Source organism: Cupressus sempervirens, chromosome 5, assembly GCF_028749045.1.
Source record: "Cupressus sempervirens isolate cs-2001-9-10 chromosome 5, ASM2874904v1, whole genome shotgun sequence".
Lineage (NCBI taxonomy): Eukaryota > Viridiplantae > Streptophyta > Pinopsida > Cupressales > Cupressaceae > Cupressus > Cupressus sempervirens.
In genome coordinates, this window is record NC_143122.1 from 561,470,461 (window position 1) to 561,488,717 (window position 18,257).

The 18,257-nt window shown below is 31.4% G+C and overlaps 2 pseudogenes; both read left to right on the forward strand.

Moving 5' to 3' along the window:
* Positions 1 to 11,992: 11,992 nt before the first annotated feature.
* Positions 11,993 to 14,273, forward strand: LOC149557166 (cytochrome c biogenesis protein CCS1, chloroplastic-like; annotated as a pseudogene).
* A 1,419-nt stretch (positions 14,274 to 15,692) lies between these two features.
* Positions 15,693 to 17,434, forward strand: LOC149557167 (methylthioribose-1-phosphate isomerase-like; annotated as a pseudogene).
* Positions 17,435 to 18,257: the final 823 nt, after the last annotated feature.

Consider the following 18,257-nt stretch of genomic DNA (forward strand, 5'->3'; position numbering starts at 1 on the left):
ATCTGGCTCCCCATCCATGATCTCCAACTAGTCCTTAGTACTAGAAGGTGCCTAACTATCCCTTGCCTGTGACCTGTGTTCTAGACTAGTGATCCAATCCCAACATTCCAAAAGTATCCCGCCCATTCTTGAATTCAAATTTTGAAAACCTCCACTTCCTCTGCTCGCACTCGACATTTTCCACTTTTTTTATTATTCATCCCACAAAAAAGTCATGATTGTTGAAATATTTGTTGATGACATAATATTTGGTGGAAATGATTTTTGTACAAATGATTTGTTGATAAAATGAGAAAATAATTTGAGATAGCTATGTTTTGTGATTGTAAGTTTTCTATTGGTTTAAAATTTCATGAAACAAAAGGTGGTATATATGTAACTTAGTATAAGTACAGAAAGGGGATACTAAAAAAGTTTGGTATGGATGAGTCTAGGCTAGTTGGAACCCCTATGGTCACTTGAGGTAAGTTATCCATAAAAAAAAATACTGCTAAAATGAACAAGACACAATACAAATCAATGATTAGGAAGGTGTAATATGTGGTTCACATTAGACTCGATATTGCAAATGACATTGGTATAGTTGCAAGATTTTCATCTAATCCTAAGGAGACACATATAATTGTAGTTAAAATAATTTTCAAATATTTGAAAAGAACATAAGACTATAGAATATGGTACAAGAAAGAATATTATTTTGAGCTTAGAATATACACTGATGTTGATTGGGAAGGATATGTTGATGATAGAAATAGCACTAGTGGTGGAGCTTTCCTTTTAAGAGAAAGGTTAATTACATAATTGAGAAAGAAAAAAACTTGTATATCATAATTTATAGCTAAAGATGAGTATGTTACTATTGTAATCACCCAAAAATGGTCATCTAGTCTATGAGCCCCCTTTCTAGCGATTTTGAATAACTTATCCATTGCTTATCTTTGATCAAATCATCAAAAATATATTTATTTTATTATAACTAATGGTTTGACCACTTTACCTAAGTATTTTATTTTACTAAAAGGGCACGCTCCTTTTTAATTAAATAAAAATTCCCAATTCCCACTTATCCTAAGTGTGCACATATAAAGTGTTATTCTTATTTTTTAAATAAAATAAAGGTGTTTGTCTCACATCAGTTACACACTTTCGAAGGTGGATGCAATCTTTATTCTCATCTAGACATCTCTCACCTTTTTGAACTCCACCATTGATCTAAATTAGGTGAGATGCTTGTGCAAATGGAGCACTCAAGGTGCATCTTCCACCATTGATTAAGCTTCTCTTGAATTTTAAGGTCAACTATCCATTTTTTCTTTAAAAGAGAGGGCTCTCTCCTCATTCTCTATCTCTTATGGTTTGCACTAATGTTGTGATACAAGATTTAGGTGACTTTGGAGCTTTGAAGAACTTTGAGCATTCTTGCACTTGTATTCACACACTTGAATCTCACATACTTTCATCATGGCTTACTTACATGTAGGTTAGTTTTCTTTATGTTTTAGAATAGTTCATCTAGTCTAATTAGGAGGATTTGTAACACTTTCAGCTTTCTAACCTAGTTGGTATCTTGCATATCACTCTAGTTTAGCTTGCATCTACATTACATTACATGGTGATTCTTGGATTCTAGCATTATTCCTCTCATCTTTTGGATCTCTCATTGTATGGTCCACCTAGCAAGGGTTGTATAGCTAGGTTCATTTGAGAGACACAACACTGCTATTTGTACCTTTTTACATCATAGATAGAGAGTTATAAGCCACCATGGGTATTCTCAAGTATAATGGTTTATAGAAGTGTGACACATATTAAGCACACATTCATGGGGCTAAAACCAATTTCTATCTCTATGTTCTTAGATTTAGCATTTTTTTCTAATTATAAATGAAACAATTCTCTCAAGTAGAGTTTTGGCACTTATGTACTCTTTTTTAGTGCTTCTACAATTTTTTTCAATATGTTTGAATACTAAAATATCACTTTTGCTTCATCTTTTAGCACATCTAACTAGTTTTGTAGCGCCTCACATAGTTTCCATTTCTTTGGTAATCTTGTCTACAGGGGATTTCAACTTATTCATGGATTACTATAGCACATTTGAGATATTTTGCAATGCATTTGAGCATTCTAGTAGTGCATCTAATCATTCCTATAGTGCTTTTGAACTTCTATAGCCCTTTTGAGCATTTTCTTAGTGCATTTGAGTATTTTTGGAACACTCTTGCAGTGCATTTGCTTATTTCTATACTACATTCACTTTGCATATTGATTTTTCCTTTTTGCAAGCTGTTTTGGTGTATTTACAAGTGTTTTAGCACATTTGAAACTTTTTTTAGTGCATATGAAAATTTATTTAATGCATTTGAATGTTTCTATAGCACATTTGAAACTTTTTGTAGCGCATTTGCAAATTTATGTTATGCATCTGAATGTTTTTTAGAGGATTTAAAAGCTTTTGTAGTGCATTTGAAAGTTTTTGTAAAGAATTTGAATGTTTCTATAGAGCATTTGAAAGTTTCTATAGTGAATTGGAAGTTTTTGTAGTGCATTTGAAAATTTATGTAGAGCATTTGAATGTTTCTGCAAAGCATTTGAAAGTTTTTGTAGAGAAATTAAATTTTTCTATAGAGCATATGAAACTAGAGAATTTGAAAATTTATATAGAGCATTTGAAAGTTTCTATAGAGAATTTTAAAGTTTATGTGGAGCATTTGAATATTCTTATAGTGCATTTGAATAATTTTGTAATGCATTTAGACATAAGTGTTTTAAGAAACTTTTTGATAATTTTGCACATTCTATGGTGCATTTTTTCTCCATTTCAACGTATCTTCTCTTTATTTTAGAGCTTTTATTCTTTTTTGCAGCACTTTTATTTCTTTCTATAGTACTTTTAAGGATTTATGTATCCATTTCAACCTACTTTTCATTATTAGAGACCCAGTTGCTTTCATTTTGATTATCTAATTTTTGATAGGTCTTAACACTAGTTTTATACAATTTACATTTAGTTTTCATTATCTTTTTGATGCCCTAACCTTGTGGTTTTGTATGGATTTCCTTCTTTGATAAAGGAAACATTGAAACAAAAAAAGGAGCTACTAACATTTTTTATAGGGCTGCCCAAGCTAAAATTAATAAATTAAAAAATTAAAAAAATTGTGTGCCTTCTTTATTTCATTTCATGTGCAACATTTACTAGTTGTTTCATTTCATAGGCACATAAAACCCATTAGTAAGGGTTCATTTTTGGTAGTGGAGTATGCTTTTCACCTTTTAGGTGAATCAAGAATCTTGACCCTTTATTGAATCAATAAAGTGGGTGGGATACTCCACTCCTTAGTGGTTTTAATTAACTTGCTTGGCCTATTTGGGGGAAACTTTAGGGAGTAGAAGAGTATGTTCTTCACCTAAAGGGTGTATTGGAAATCTTGACCTCCTTGGTGTCAATCTATTTTGTTAAATCTCCTAGTGAGATTCATACCTTTAGAGGGACTTCTATTGGTGGAAGATACCAATAGGAATGACCCAAAATTGGAACAAGAAAAACCCATCTAACCAGACCCCTATAATCACAAACCCCTTTGACAAAGGCCAAAGCCTTGGGGGTTGTAATAGTTGACTTCACTTAGTGAAAGTACTTGTAGGATTGGGACCATGAGGAAGTCACTGGGATGGTATGCTTAAGGTACCCTTGTGGCCATGAGGTCCATTAGTAAGTCCTACATTTAAAAAAAGGGTAGTGTTGCGAACATGACCCTTACTAGAGACTCTAGGATTTAGAGGCCATCATTTTTAGTTTCTCAATATCTTGGTGTAATGATCAATCCTAGTGGACTACCCAGATCACCCCAAGATTTGACTCACCATACTCCTTTATATGTGGGTAACCCATCTATGACAAAGCCAATATCTATTATGGGAAATGACTTTGTGTGAGGAAAGGGAGCATCAAGCTATAGGTTAAGGTATTGAGTAATGAGCTATACCCTTTAGGTAGATATTACTTGATGTGTTCTCAAATGTGTTAGACTAGTAGAAATATTTGTAAGTTGAACAAGATAATTAGTGATGACCAAGGCCGAGGAACACAATATTGATTGAGTGATAAAATTTATTATTTTTGAAGGAATTGAGATTTTGACCTGATATAGTTGATTTCTTGAGTTTTGTAAAGTGTATTAAATATAAGGATTGATGAGTTATAATTTTTAATGCAAGAGAAACCATGTTTGAGTGTTTCTAGGAATGTATCCAAAATATAAGTTTTGAGAAGTTTCTAGAAAGAGGAGGAAACAAAATGATGGAAGGATTTGATGAATCTGACCTAAGCCTAAGATCAACGATGGTGTTTAAGAGGCAAAAGATAAAAGTTACCTATTTGAGGAGGCATAAGGATTAATGTAAGAGGGGTTAGTAATTGCTAATTTGTTGAGTGGAAAACTTGAGTAGAATACTCTAAAGGAGGAGAAACATTGAGGTGAAGAGTGATTGCTTGAATGATTTCCAAGACGACCAAAGAATGTGGTAGTGACATGAATGGAGTTCAATCAGTGAGTTAGAAGATGAGCTAAAATATGATATGTATTTTCAAAGTGAGTTGTCTTTATTAGATTAACATGTTGTTACTTTCTAACCACTATATTAGTTAAATTATTTTAATCAAGGTTGACCTAATAGTAATTTATAAATCCTTTAATCAAGGTGACATTCTAATAGAATGTTATTAAGTCCTCTAACAAGGCCATTCCTAATAGGGTCACACCTAAGAGTGTATATTGTAAACTTTAAAAGAGTTGGCTCCTACATAGCTCACTTTAGAACAGTGAAATATTGTTAGCATGTTACTAGTGGTTTTTCCCAAATTAGGTTTCCATGTTAAATCTTGGTGTCTTGTGTGGATTTTATTTGAGATGTTTTAATATTTATGTTTTACCACTAGTACATTTGCACTTGTTTTTCTACCAAATTTTTTTACCAAAGCTATGATTCCTTCATTTTTTTGGTTTTCATTCCCGTATTGGTCAAAAAAAAAAAAAATCTCTCTTTGATCAAAATTTTAGCTAATGTATGTATTCGTTTTGACCAACTTCAAAATGACATTATTTTATAATAATTAAAAAATAAAAACTTTTATAATGCTACATTGCAATATATTTCTAAAGCTTTGTATAAGTGTGAGGGGCTTCATTCACACAAAATAGTAATTTATTGCCATATCACAAGAGACTTAGGAGAGGTCCTCCAAAATTTTTATTTCACAAGGCATGGCCAAGGGGCATGGTCTAAAAATATATAAGGTCTTTGTATTTCCTTCAATGGTGAAAGACTACAAGCATTGCCTCTTTCTTCCCATTTTCACTTTGCAGAGCTAGCATACATTGAGTGGAAAATTGAAAATATGCCATAGAAAATGACATGATCCCCAACTCTCCTATACATCATACCTTCTAACTTATATATTGTCTATATTGCAGTCTTAGTCTTTAGAGGTTAATATATATTGCAAATCGAGATTCAGAGATTAATTTATATTGAAGATCGAGATAGAGCAAGAGTGATTCTATTCATACCTTCATTGCTAATCACAAGAGAAATAGCCAGGAGAGAAATGATTCTTGAATGTCAGTGTATCAATGATCCAATTTTTAGAGGTTTATATTAAAATGATATTTATATTTTAAAAGGAAATACACATTTAATCTCATAGTATTTGACATATACACATTTAGGTATTTCAAAGACAATACAAATTTAATGAGGTATTTGGCATTTGAGCATTTCTGTAATTCCTTCCTTTGAGCCACAGTTCTCCATGCTTTGGTATGATGTTCTATCTATTGACAATTCTTGGATAAATATGTTTCACTTAATTAGAAGAACTACAAGCAAGTTCAAATGGTCCACTGCCAAACCATCTGGAGTGCTTCTTAGGTGCAATAAATGTACAGGTTCTTTCCATGTATATAATTAGAATTAGGGTTAGTAACTTGTTTACTATGCTTAGGATATGTAGATCAAAAGCTTCGTAGATTTTCTCTTTTTCCAGTTGCATCAAAAAACATTTTTCCTTCTCAAGGCTTAAAAATCCATAAAGGAGTGGATTATACCATTCAAAAAAGATATGTATTAATTTTCTAAAATATTGAGACAAGTTTCTTGTTTTCTTTGTTGATATTTTAGCTAAATTTTATAGCCATTGTCAGATTAAGGTTATACCCATTTCAACAAATTTATTGCCTATTTGATATTTTGCAAAACTTACATTTTCAATAAATCCATTGCCCATTTCATTTTTGTATGCTACAAAATCAAAAACATACAAAGTCATCAACAAAGCAATATAAATTCATCAAAAGACCTAAATAAAATCATTTTATGTTGTAGCTAATTAGTTATGATAATATTATAGGTCCTCATATTTAATTTATTTTGGTAGGTAGGACTAAATCTAAAAACGTACTTAGGATTGTTATGTAAATTTGGAACTAGAGTGTACCTAGCATGTGCATCTTTAAGCTTACTGTGAAGTTTCATTCTCTAGTTTGAGCTCTTTAATATCATCTTTTTGTATCCTATAGAGGCTCCTATTTCACATAAATCTCACTTAGGATATCACTATTGCTTATAATATCACATGAGTCATATTTAATAGAATGCTCAAAAACCTAGTCTCTTTAGGATGAGAATTACCAATCATTATAGGGGCATGTCCTTGTCTCTCCATCTACTCAAAGAGTTTGATCTAGTTATGTCATTTTTAGGTAGGGAACCTACAACATTTTTTTGAGACTCCATGGTGAATGAAGTTCAAATTCAAATTGTCTATGAATCTGATTTGCTTAGGTTGTTGCATGCTCTGTGGATGAGCTAGTTGAGACATTTCTCAATGGAATGTTTCTTTAGTTATTAAACATATTTTTGTAATCTAATTTGAAAGGCTACTAAAAATCCTGTTTGGTTCCAAATTTATTATAACCATTCCAAGCAATTTTTAATGCAAACTTTCAAATAATAAATGAGATAACTGATAAAAAAACTAATGGGCTTGTCCCACATATCTTGCATTAAAGTTTTCAAGCAATATTATTAGTAGCTCCAAAAAGAATATCCAAAGTTTTACATAGTAAACCTCTCACACAGAGCATATTATATAGTATGCTCAATAGCTTAGTCTATTCAAAATTTAAATTACTAGTTATTAGAGGGACATGTACCTCTTTTTCCATCTGCTCACTAACTTTGATTTGGAGATGTGATTTCCAGCCTTGGGGATGTCTTCGAAATCGTCAAGCATCTTTGTGTCCATGGGAAATAGTTCCCCTATGGAATGTCCCTTCTAGAACTTTTTATACATAAATTTTTTGAGACTCCATGGTGAATGAAAATCAAATGCAAATTGTCTACAAATCTATTTTGCCTAGGTTTCTTCTTTCTATGAAATGAGCTTGTTGAGTTATTTCTATGTGGAATATTCCTTCTTTCATTAAAGATATTCTTGTAATCTAATTCAAAAGCTGTAAATAACTCTCATTTGGTTGCAAATATATTGTAACCATTCCTAGCAATTATTTAATGCAAACTTTCAAACAATAAATAGGATAAGTTATCACAAACTAATGGACTCCTCCCACATGTCTATTGTTAAAGTTTTCAAGCGATATTATCAGTAGCACCAAAAGAATATTAAGAGGTTTACATAGTAAAGTTTAAAAAGATACATGGAAAATTAAAAGTACATAGTATATTATGATCCTAAAGAATAAGTCCATGAAAGACAATCATCATCTCTCTCTCTCTCTCTCTCTCTCTCTCTCTCTCTCTCTCTCTCTCTCTCTCTCTCTCTCTCTCTCTCTCTCTCACACACACACACACACACACACACACATGAATTCTCCTATGAGGTCAAAAATCTAAAAAGAAATATGCCAATATTTTTCCTAAACAAGTGATTTCAACACTGAATAGCCAAAGAAATGCCAATGTTGAAGCTATTTTTGAAACATTGAAAGGAAACAATAACATAGGGAAGCAAAAGGATTCCATTTATGAAGACAAACTATCATTACCTATGATGGATTTTCTCCTATAAACCTAAAATTATCTTTTCTACATGCATTGTGTTTCATTTATTTGCATATAAGTTTGTAATTACTTTTATGGATGGATTGATAAATGTTTTGTCTGTTCATTTCAAGGTGTCCTCACACATGACCACCATTAGAGTTTTTTCTTAAAACAACACACAAAATCTAGGTTACATTTGTAGTTTTCTAGCTAGTATAATATACATGCTATATAGTTAATCACTTGGATTATGCAGTTTTACATGATAAAATATCATAGTGATTAGCTTATCGGTTATCACTAACTTAAGGAAAATAATGTGCTAATGATACAGTTTCATATCTACTATGCAAGGAAAAGATAGTTTTTATCTACAATCTATGCCTCCTATTAAAGGTATTTTATATTATATTATGATCCTTTTTTGACCTCCTCTTACATGCTTTATCAATTGTTATTTCTAGCATTGTCAAATTTCATACACGATATATTTTTAGTGTTACATAAGTATTCTTGGACATGGGGTGTGAGACATGTTTTAGGAAAGGCAAAGAAAACTCAACTTGAGGGATAGGGCAAGAAAATGAGGCCTTACCAAAAAAAAAAAAAAGTTTTAATCATATTTCCTTTCTGAAATCAGAAGCTACAGTATCATTGGGAAAACACAGATAGATGAAATAAAGCACTTAGACAAGCACATTTGATGGTGAATGTAGAAGTGGCCATTTGCATTGAGCAACCTCTATAGTCATAATTAATTTCTTGTTGCATGCTATTTTGTATTCTATTCATCATTATTTTCAGTCAAGCATAGGATTTTGTCAAAATTATTTTTTATGAACAAATGATCTATGCAATGCAAATTCTTTTGTAGGAAAGATTTGTGCAATTGAATTTTCCAAAAGAAAGAATAGCATTGCTGAGTATATGTTCAAATTGAATCCTTTTGTTCATTTCTTTGTCATACTATGATCATATTTGTTTAGTTTTTACTCATATAGGGCATTATACATCACAAAATTTCTCACTCTCTCTTGTATGTCCAGTCAAAGCATGAGGTGGGAAGTATGGGCAATTATATGGACTATGAAGAACCAATTGTTCATAAAGGAGGAATCTTCTATATTAGGAAGTTTTGTGAATTAAGGAAATTTTCTAGAACATATTGTTTTTCAAGGATTTATTGTACAATGTAGTTGATGTTTTCTAGTGATTGTGTCTCAGATCTACTTCTAGACTTATCACCAAAACTAAAATTGAAGTAGTTATACCAAAACATGTAATTTTGTTCCTTTTAGGGAAGTTTGGGACTGGTATTTTTTAGATTCAGTAGGTGAGCTATTGATAAGTGGGAAATATTTTAGGAATATCATCTATATTATATAGTTTTATCTTCAAGTTTATATTTTTGGTTAACTAGAGCGAAAATGTTAATAGCATTATTTTTGAACACCATATCCTATTGTGTTACTTTCTCTTTTCTACTCAGATATTAGGTGCCAATGTTAATCTTCTAGATGTTAGACCAAGATCATCTAAAGGAGTAGTTGAAATATCAAGTACTCCAAAGCAGACACATGCATCTCAGTGCTTGATCTAGGCATCAAACATTAATAAGAAGCTATTATTTAGTTAATTCCTTGATAGGCTACTATGCTGGTAAGTTTTATTTGTCACAATAAAGTGTATTAAAACAAAACTATAAATGTTCAAATGTATCTTACTTTCTTAATGTATACAACTTGCCTTACTTTTTACTAAGTTAAATAATAACTTGTTTTTCTAGAACATTATCTGTATAATATCTATTTGATTTATAATATTTAACTATGCTCTATCCTATATAACACATTTTATCTAGCTAGGTGTGGTGAAAGAAATATTGGAGTTGTGACTGTTGTATATTGATAGTGAAAATATTGTTAGCCCTATCAAAATCTGAGCTGTAAGGGTGTTCATTTAACAAATCTCTAGAATTCCTTCTATTGGGATTGTTCTATGAGATTTTGTGGGAACATTTTATTTCAAAAAAAACTTCAAATTGATTTGATTTTGAAGGAGATCCCAACCAACAATTATATGATTTTGCCCAAAATGCTTCCAGAGAAAAGTTCTTTAACTCCTTTTATCAAGAATGTTTTTGCCTCAAGGAAATGATTTTATCAAAGCTTGAATATTCATCTCTTGAATTTTTTTGGGTTGAATTTCTTTGTTTCTGACAAAAAAATTAAACAATTTTTGTCTAGAGTGGATATTTAGCTGATTGTTCTCAATGAGATGTTCAATAGAGCATTTTTGTTATCAAACTCTTGGATTTTCTCATTAACCATAAAGAGTCAAGGATACAAAATTTGATTGAAAATATGTGCCATCTTTTTGCATTTCCTATATCCTTGGATGACAAGTGTAACTTTTCTTTTCCTTCTTTTTCTCTTTTGTATCTTTATTATACTGGTAGTTACAAACTATATTCTCTTTTTCCCTGCATTGGAGGCTCATCTGAGGACCAACCTTTATATTTTTAAAATGTAAACATGTAATGTGCATAGGTTTTTTGTCATTTCAAGTTTCTATCCATTTAAATAGGTCTTAGTTAGCATCATCATATATTGCAAATGTGTCGGTTGTTGTGAACTTCGAGTTAGGAAAATGTATGTCAGTCATTTCTAACCTCATATCTATCTAGTTTCTACACTTGCCTCACAACTAGTGAATGGTTCTAGGTCCCTACTTAGCCAAGCATATTGTAGTGAGGATTGCAAGCTAAGGATTACATTTTTGTGACATGGAACTTGTGTGAAAATATGTCAATGCCTAAATCTTCCTACAAATGAAATGAATCTATCATAATGGTTTTTAGCATAATTGTGGGCTTTTATTTATTTTACTTTGTAGAAAAAATATGAGCACAGACTGTATCTAAAAATGATACAGCTTTTGCTAAGAACATCTTTAATGATAATATTATAGCTCCAAATTTAGATAATAGTCCTCATCTTTAATGTATTCTAGTAGGTGAAGTTTAACAAATGTTCATCACCCTCCATAAATTCCTAACTTTGGCAGTAATTGAGGGGTGGAATCTAATGTCTTTCCAAAGGACTGTAATGGTAGCTCTTGACAAGCTTCTATTCCATAAAATTATAGATATATGGCAGTTAGCAAGTGGACCAGCCCATAGTTGTAATAGGATTCAAAATTAAATAGTGAATATAATTAAAGAAGAAGAAAGACTCAAGTCTTTGGTAGGATATATATCCCTTAGTCCTTGGTTCTTACTCAAAGTGGTTGAGCCATAAGGCTTGTGCTCCCATATTTGGTAGCTAAAATGATTTCGTGGAGGACCTCCATCAAAAGAAAAAAAAGGGTGAACTTATGTACCTCATGATTTTCTTTCTAGCTCACTTTCCTCCCTTGTACTTCACTCCTCTACCTTTTAGAGGTATTCTGCTTCTATCCACTCCTAGCCAGATACTACTATATCTACCTAGGGAAAGATCAAGGAAATTTTTGCACTTGTTTTTTGGGCCCCTCCTTGCACATATTTATAGATTAGGGTCTATAGTCCTAGATTCCAAAGTACCATGGTGTGCTCACGATGGAAACAAGATCTATAGCCCAATGTTTATAAGCTCTCCAAAACTAGTAGAGCACAATCTACTTAGAAAGAATTAAACAAAGCACTTGCAAAACTTGAAAAGACCTAATTTAATGCTTACACAAGGAAGAATTAATACTATACACACTATTACATCCAAAAAAATCTAAAAACACTTCTCCATTCACTTCAAAACTTAATAAAAACTAGTAATTGTCATTGTAATTCTAGGCATAGTCTTTTGTCTGTACTATAGCCATACAATGGAATTTACCAAACCTTGAATTAGGGTTCCCTAGGACATTTATAGCCTTCTCCTTGGCATCCATGAAGTCTAGATCCAACATCCTAAAACTAGAAGTTGTAGAATCACTTCCCAAAGCTCATATTTAAGACCTTAGTGTTCTTTTGATGGGTTCAGGATATGAGGTAAGCTGATTGTGATTATTTGGAAAAAATGATCTCATAACATTCATCCAATGCTTCTACTCTTATTCCATGGATAATATGATCTTTTGTTTTTAAAATTTGAGGCTTGCAAGTCTTCTTCAGCAAATTAGGTCTATATGGATTCAAAGGGCTTGCTGGTAGGCTTGCACCTATTGGTGTACATGTAGCTCTTTTTCTCATAATGGTAGGGGCAACTCTAAGTTCTATGGGGAGCTATTGTGGTTCAGTTACAGTTCCTCAAGGCTTGAATTTTATGATGGGGGATGTGCTTTCTCTAAATGGGATTTTGTCTAAATTGATTCCCAATTTTCAAACTAAATTTCATGTTGAGAAGTTGTACATTGATTACTATGAGAATAATGAGGTATATATATATATATATATATATATATATTTGGAATCACAATCTGGAGCTTTTTTTCTTCTTCACACAACCACTCACATAAAAGAAGAAACAATATTCTAGCCACCATCTTACAACTTTTTGTTCTTTTTTTGTTCTCTTGGCTACATTTTTCAGTTTGATAATCTCAAAATAATCAAGTCTCTTTCAAAATCTACATTGAGATGTTAATAGTAGATATCTTACTGTTATTCATTTTTCTCCCCCATCTTTATTTAGGTATCCCAATTTCACAGTGACCTTTCTTTAAGTGATACATATGGAAAAGAAGTTCTATGAAAGACTATTAGTGTGAATAGCCCTTTAATATTAGGGGGCATCACAATCTATCAAATAGATTGGAATATCTCATCTCTTTAGATACACAAGAATGGTGTAGGACCATTCAATCTTGTAATGGCTACATTACAGAGTGGAGATAATAAAAATTTTGGTACATTCTTGCCACTAGAAGATGATAATAGTTCTACCAATCCTAAAGGAATATAAGTATGCATGAGAAATCTTTATTTCTAAAATCTTTAAAACTCTCTTTGAATGAGCTAAAAAAATAAATCATCTTGAAGGATATTTTTAACATTTCCTAAATTTTGGAGCTTTTAAACCATTATATCTAATTCATTTATAGGTTTCTAGAAAATATTGTGTATAAGTATTTGAATCAACATTTCAGATCATGTTGTATGTTTATCATCAGGATACAAGAGAGCTAAGGATGCATTTGAGTGCAATCCCAAATGTTGATTCAAATTCTTATACACAATCTATTCCAAAAATTTATAACGGAATTGATTATGGATTGTGGAAAACTCATATATTTAATTTATTATATCTGGTGATTATTCCTTTGACACTTTAGATCAATTTTAGCTCGAGATCTATAGTCTATTGTGATGTATGATCAAGAAGGGAATTTTGTGTGAGTTAGGTGACCTAGGTCAAATTGTCCAATAACCATTGATGGCATGGAAGTTGTACTAGATAATGTGATTGGCAACACTAGCCTAGAACTAAAGGTCCATGCTTTTCCTCAATTGTTTGTTTTTGTTTGAAAATTTATCGTGTGAACCTGTAAAGAATATAATGGAGATAACTCTATTTTGAGTGGAATTAGATTGAATAATCATGTGTACAAACTTTAACAAAAAGGAGATTGACATTAATCACAATGAATATGCTAGAATCACTAATTGTCAGTTATGACTACCCTTCCTTTTATAGTTGTTATGAAAAAAAGATGGCAAAGTATAACTAAGATATGAATTCTTGTTTTAACCATATTTTCCCTACTTCTAGATAAGTGTTTTGCCTAATCTTAGTTGGGTCCAGGGGTTCTTATGGTATATGCTAGATTTGGAGCACTCATGTTCACAATTGTTGTCAGCTTTTTTTCTCATTCATAGGTAAGCCTGGATTCAACAAATTTCTACCTTCAAAAAATTCATTTCAAGTTTTGGTTAATGTAATTTGCAAGTTATCACCATTTAGATAATGGCATGAAAATTATGTCTAATGTGCTGATTTACAAAATAAACAATGGTTGTGTAGGTATGGGCTTTGCAAGATGGAACATCTATTGTAGGTGGAGGAAAGAGTAATAGAGATAAACTAGGTTTTCAAGAAGAGATGAATTAGATATTTGATTCAATTCCAAAAGTAGTTAGTAATAAACATATTGCAAGTCAAGAGTTTGTGAGCTTAGAAAGTGATGAGATATCCTTGCTAATGGAGAGTACACTATTAAAGCATAAATAGACAGTAATTGGATTTGCCTTAGTAGTTTATTGAAACTTCTAATTTATAGAAAAAATAATCACAAGGCAAGGATATGAGCTCTTGTGTGTTGGTCTGAGATACAACAAGAATGCAAACAGATTGATTGGGTGACTTGCATCCCAAATTTTACTAGGTAAAGTAAATTTAAGTAACAAATTCAAATTGATCTTGCATAGCAGGTTTAGGCTATGGCACTGTCATTGGGTCTCAAGCTGGTCAAAGATGTCATCTTTGGGTTTTCTTTCAATCACCATGACTTTGCTTTGTTGTTGCACTGTTATCATTATGCATTTGAAATTAAATATTTTTCTAATAAAACTATAGCCAAGGAGCATTATTTAGTGGTTGAAATACCCTTTTATTACCTCTTAATCAATTCTTCAAAGGACCAAAAAATCTATCCTAGGAAAATTACTAATAAAAACTTCAAATGAGTGTGAATGAAATCTAAATACAAAGATAATAGAACATGGTGATCTCAAAGTCAGGTCTTGAAGTTAGGTCCTGCTAATGGACTAGAAAATGTGGTTTTATATTTTGATTTTCTTATCATCAGTTATTGTGATTTCTCTGTAACATTATGTATCATGGAATCCTGAAGTGTTTGAGTATTCATTTTCCCAAAATACGTCCATATCCTTGCAAATGTCAAATTCTCCATGAGATGGTTCCAATATCATAAACACATTTTTAATCTATATAAAATCTCTTAGCACTGGGGTATACTATATATTTTTTCCCCACCTAAATGTGTATGATTTTTATATGAGTTTTTTTTAAAATGTTCACCAAGGTATTCTTGAGAACACAAGAGAAGAGTGTGTTGTTGATGTTATCTCTCTTTATAGACATACACATAACCTTATAGATATTTTCACTTAACACATCAAACTTCCATGGAGAGAAGATCATTTTTAATGCTAGGACATCTTCTATATTTTTCATTTGTGAATAGTTATCAAATGATTTTTAAAAATTCTTCTTGTTTTATCAAATGATTCAAGTTTTATCTTCTATTTCATTTTGTTTTATATCTAATGCCCTATACTACATCTATTAGTCTTGTTTTCTTGATTTTGTAGATTGATGGCTGGTAGGGGTGATTTCCTCACATGAATATGTATAATTCATTGGTATAAAATCCATCTTTTCTAATCAAAGAGGGAACCAGTAACTAGTTTATTTTTAATGTAGAAACTAATGGTTGTGATAGATCAATAGAGGACTTGGTGGGGAATATGAAGAAGGCACTGTGAGTTAGTAACAATATGAAGTATTGTTGAGGTTTAATCATCTATGCATACTCAAGTCAAATCATTTTGTATATATATACTTCTAAATTTCTAATGTCATTTTTAAATTTCTTGAGTAAAGGCCTATACTGAAGCTACTGAAGGAATGCTGATAGATGATGGAAATTCTAATGAAGAAACTGGTTTACATGGGGCTAAATTTATTCTATGCCAGACCAACAAAACTCAAAACCTTAATGTTTTGACTCATTGTAACACTGGAAGGTGTGACAGAACTTCAATAATATGTTTGATGTATCCATTTCTTTGTGAACTCTACATGATTCTAACATAACTTAGTGATGTGTTTGGCCAGTCTTGCAACTACTAGATATGGTATTGCTCTTGGTGTGATTTGTGCACTTCATTCTGAGGGACTATTAGGGACTTCTTTTTGCACAGAGATGAGACCATTCAACCAAGTGCTATGGATGGTTCTTTGTTAATTTTTGTGACCAAACTCTATATTTTAGTCTATAAGAATTCACTTCATGTGAAAAATCTTCAAGAAAATTGTTTAGTGTTGTTTGTATCTAGATTCTAATAATTAATGTAACTTGAAAAATTACCATAAACAATTTTGACTCGAAAAGTTATCATATATTATTTCTATTTAAAAAGTCATCTACTTTAGAATATGTAGTGATTTCCACATGCCAAACAATTGATTTTTTGATGTCAAGAGATTGTTCTAGTTATTATTTGATCAAGGGTCATCTCTAAACATAGAGAGTGTATTGATGGTTGTCAATTTCATAGGCATATTGATTGTTGAAGAGATTAGGTGGAAATTTTCATAATATTTTATTTTAGCTAGTCCTACTTGTGCTACTATTTTTGGTTTTCAAAAGTAACATAAGTTTTTGATTAGCATTTTTACCAAGAAACTTCCCTATTGTATCACTCAAAGTTGATGAAACATGAAAAATGCTGAACATTTTGATCCAACTCTACATTTTATTGAAATTCCATATCTGAACAAATTTATTGCATATGATTTCAGTATCAAGATTTATATTGACTTGAATATTTTTTGCATTTCTTTTAGGGATCAAGTCTCACTACATATGAATTGGTCCATGGTCACATACCTGCAGTCCTTATAGCAGATTCTAAAACAATGGCATTGTAGAAGCCAAGTTGTGTAGATGTTATAGTTCTGGGAGTAGATAGGACTGAAGCAAATGGTATGTAGAATTACTATTAATATCTTAAAACTTCTTTCCTATGATATTTGAAATTGATTTTCATCAAATTAAATCTCATTAGAGGATTAGTGGACAAAATGTTGCCAACAACATTTGTTCTTTTATGTTAAGGCTTGCTAAGTTGGTATTATATTTTCATAGGTGACACAACGAATAAAATATGGATATATAATCTGGCACTCTTAGCTTTCCACCATCATATCCAATTTTATGTAGTGGCTCCTCTAAGCTTAGTGGATCTCTCAATTTCCTCTAGTGAGTATATAATAATTGAAGAGAGGTCACTAAAAGAACTAACTCATGCTCTTGGTGGCCAAGGTAAACAAGTAGCTCCATCTGGGATTTCTATTTGGAACCCTACTTTTGATATTACCCTTACAAATCTTATCTTAGCCATTATAACTAAAAATGTGCATTTTCATATCTACTCTTTTGTGAATAAACTATCATTTCAAAAAAAAAAAAACAATTTGATCTCAAAATTGGTTTTCTTCATTTGATACATTGTACAAGTGCAACCATGATATATATATTTTGGTGTATAATATTTAAAACATGTTGTGTAAAATAGGGCATCATTACAAAGAAGGATCCAACTTCCATGTTTGATGTAAAGGAGTTCATAGAGAGTGTTTCTTAAGGAGCAGATAAAGGATACATTGGACAAGTGTAACTATGATTTCCATAACAATTTAAAGAAACTAAAGTACTCTTCAGTCATTAAATTCTTAAAAAGAGAAAAATGACTGCACAAGTAAACTTCAAAAGTAGTTGTTCCACAATAAACGTCAAAACTAGTTGTTCCAATGTTGAAGTTCTTGTGGGATAAAATGCATAATTTTCATATAGTGGTGTTTAGTTTAGGATACTTTTCTTCTTCAACTTATGTACTATAGTGTAATGTACTTTGAAAATTGAATGTCATGAATATGAAATTCCTTTGTTACTTTGATTATATAATATATCATTATTCATAGTTGAAAAAATTTCTGTCAACTTTGGCAATATCAAGAATGCATAATGAGGCATATTACACTTCAATAGTTCTACTTTTGCTTACATTCTTGAATGCTTTCATTTAAAAGAATACATGTCCATGTTATATGTTTATGTTCTTCTTTGTTCCATGCTATATCAAGCAATTGTTTCTTATCCAAGCTATTTAATTTGCAACCTTTTAAATCTCTATAAAGATAGAGCTGAAGTAGGATAATTTTTCTTCTCAAAGGTGTCCTCTAATTGTAAAGAAGATGTCCACTTTACAATTAGAGGACACCAACGAGAAGAAAAATTCTCCTGCTCCAACTCTATCTTTGCAGAGATTTAAAAGGTTGCAAATTAAATGGCTTGGATAAGAAACAATTGGTGGAAATTTTGATAGACCAAACATTGGTGGAAATTTCAACCAATTCTTGATAGTTTTCTACCAAGAATTGGTCAAAATTTTCACCAATTATAATTTT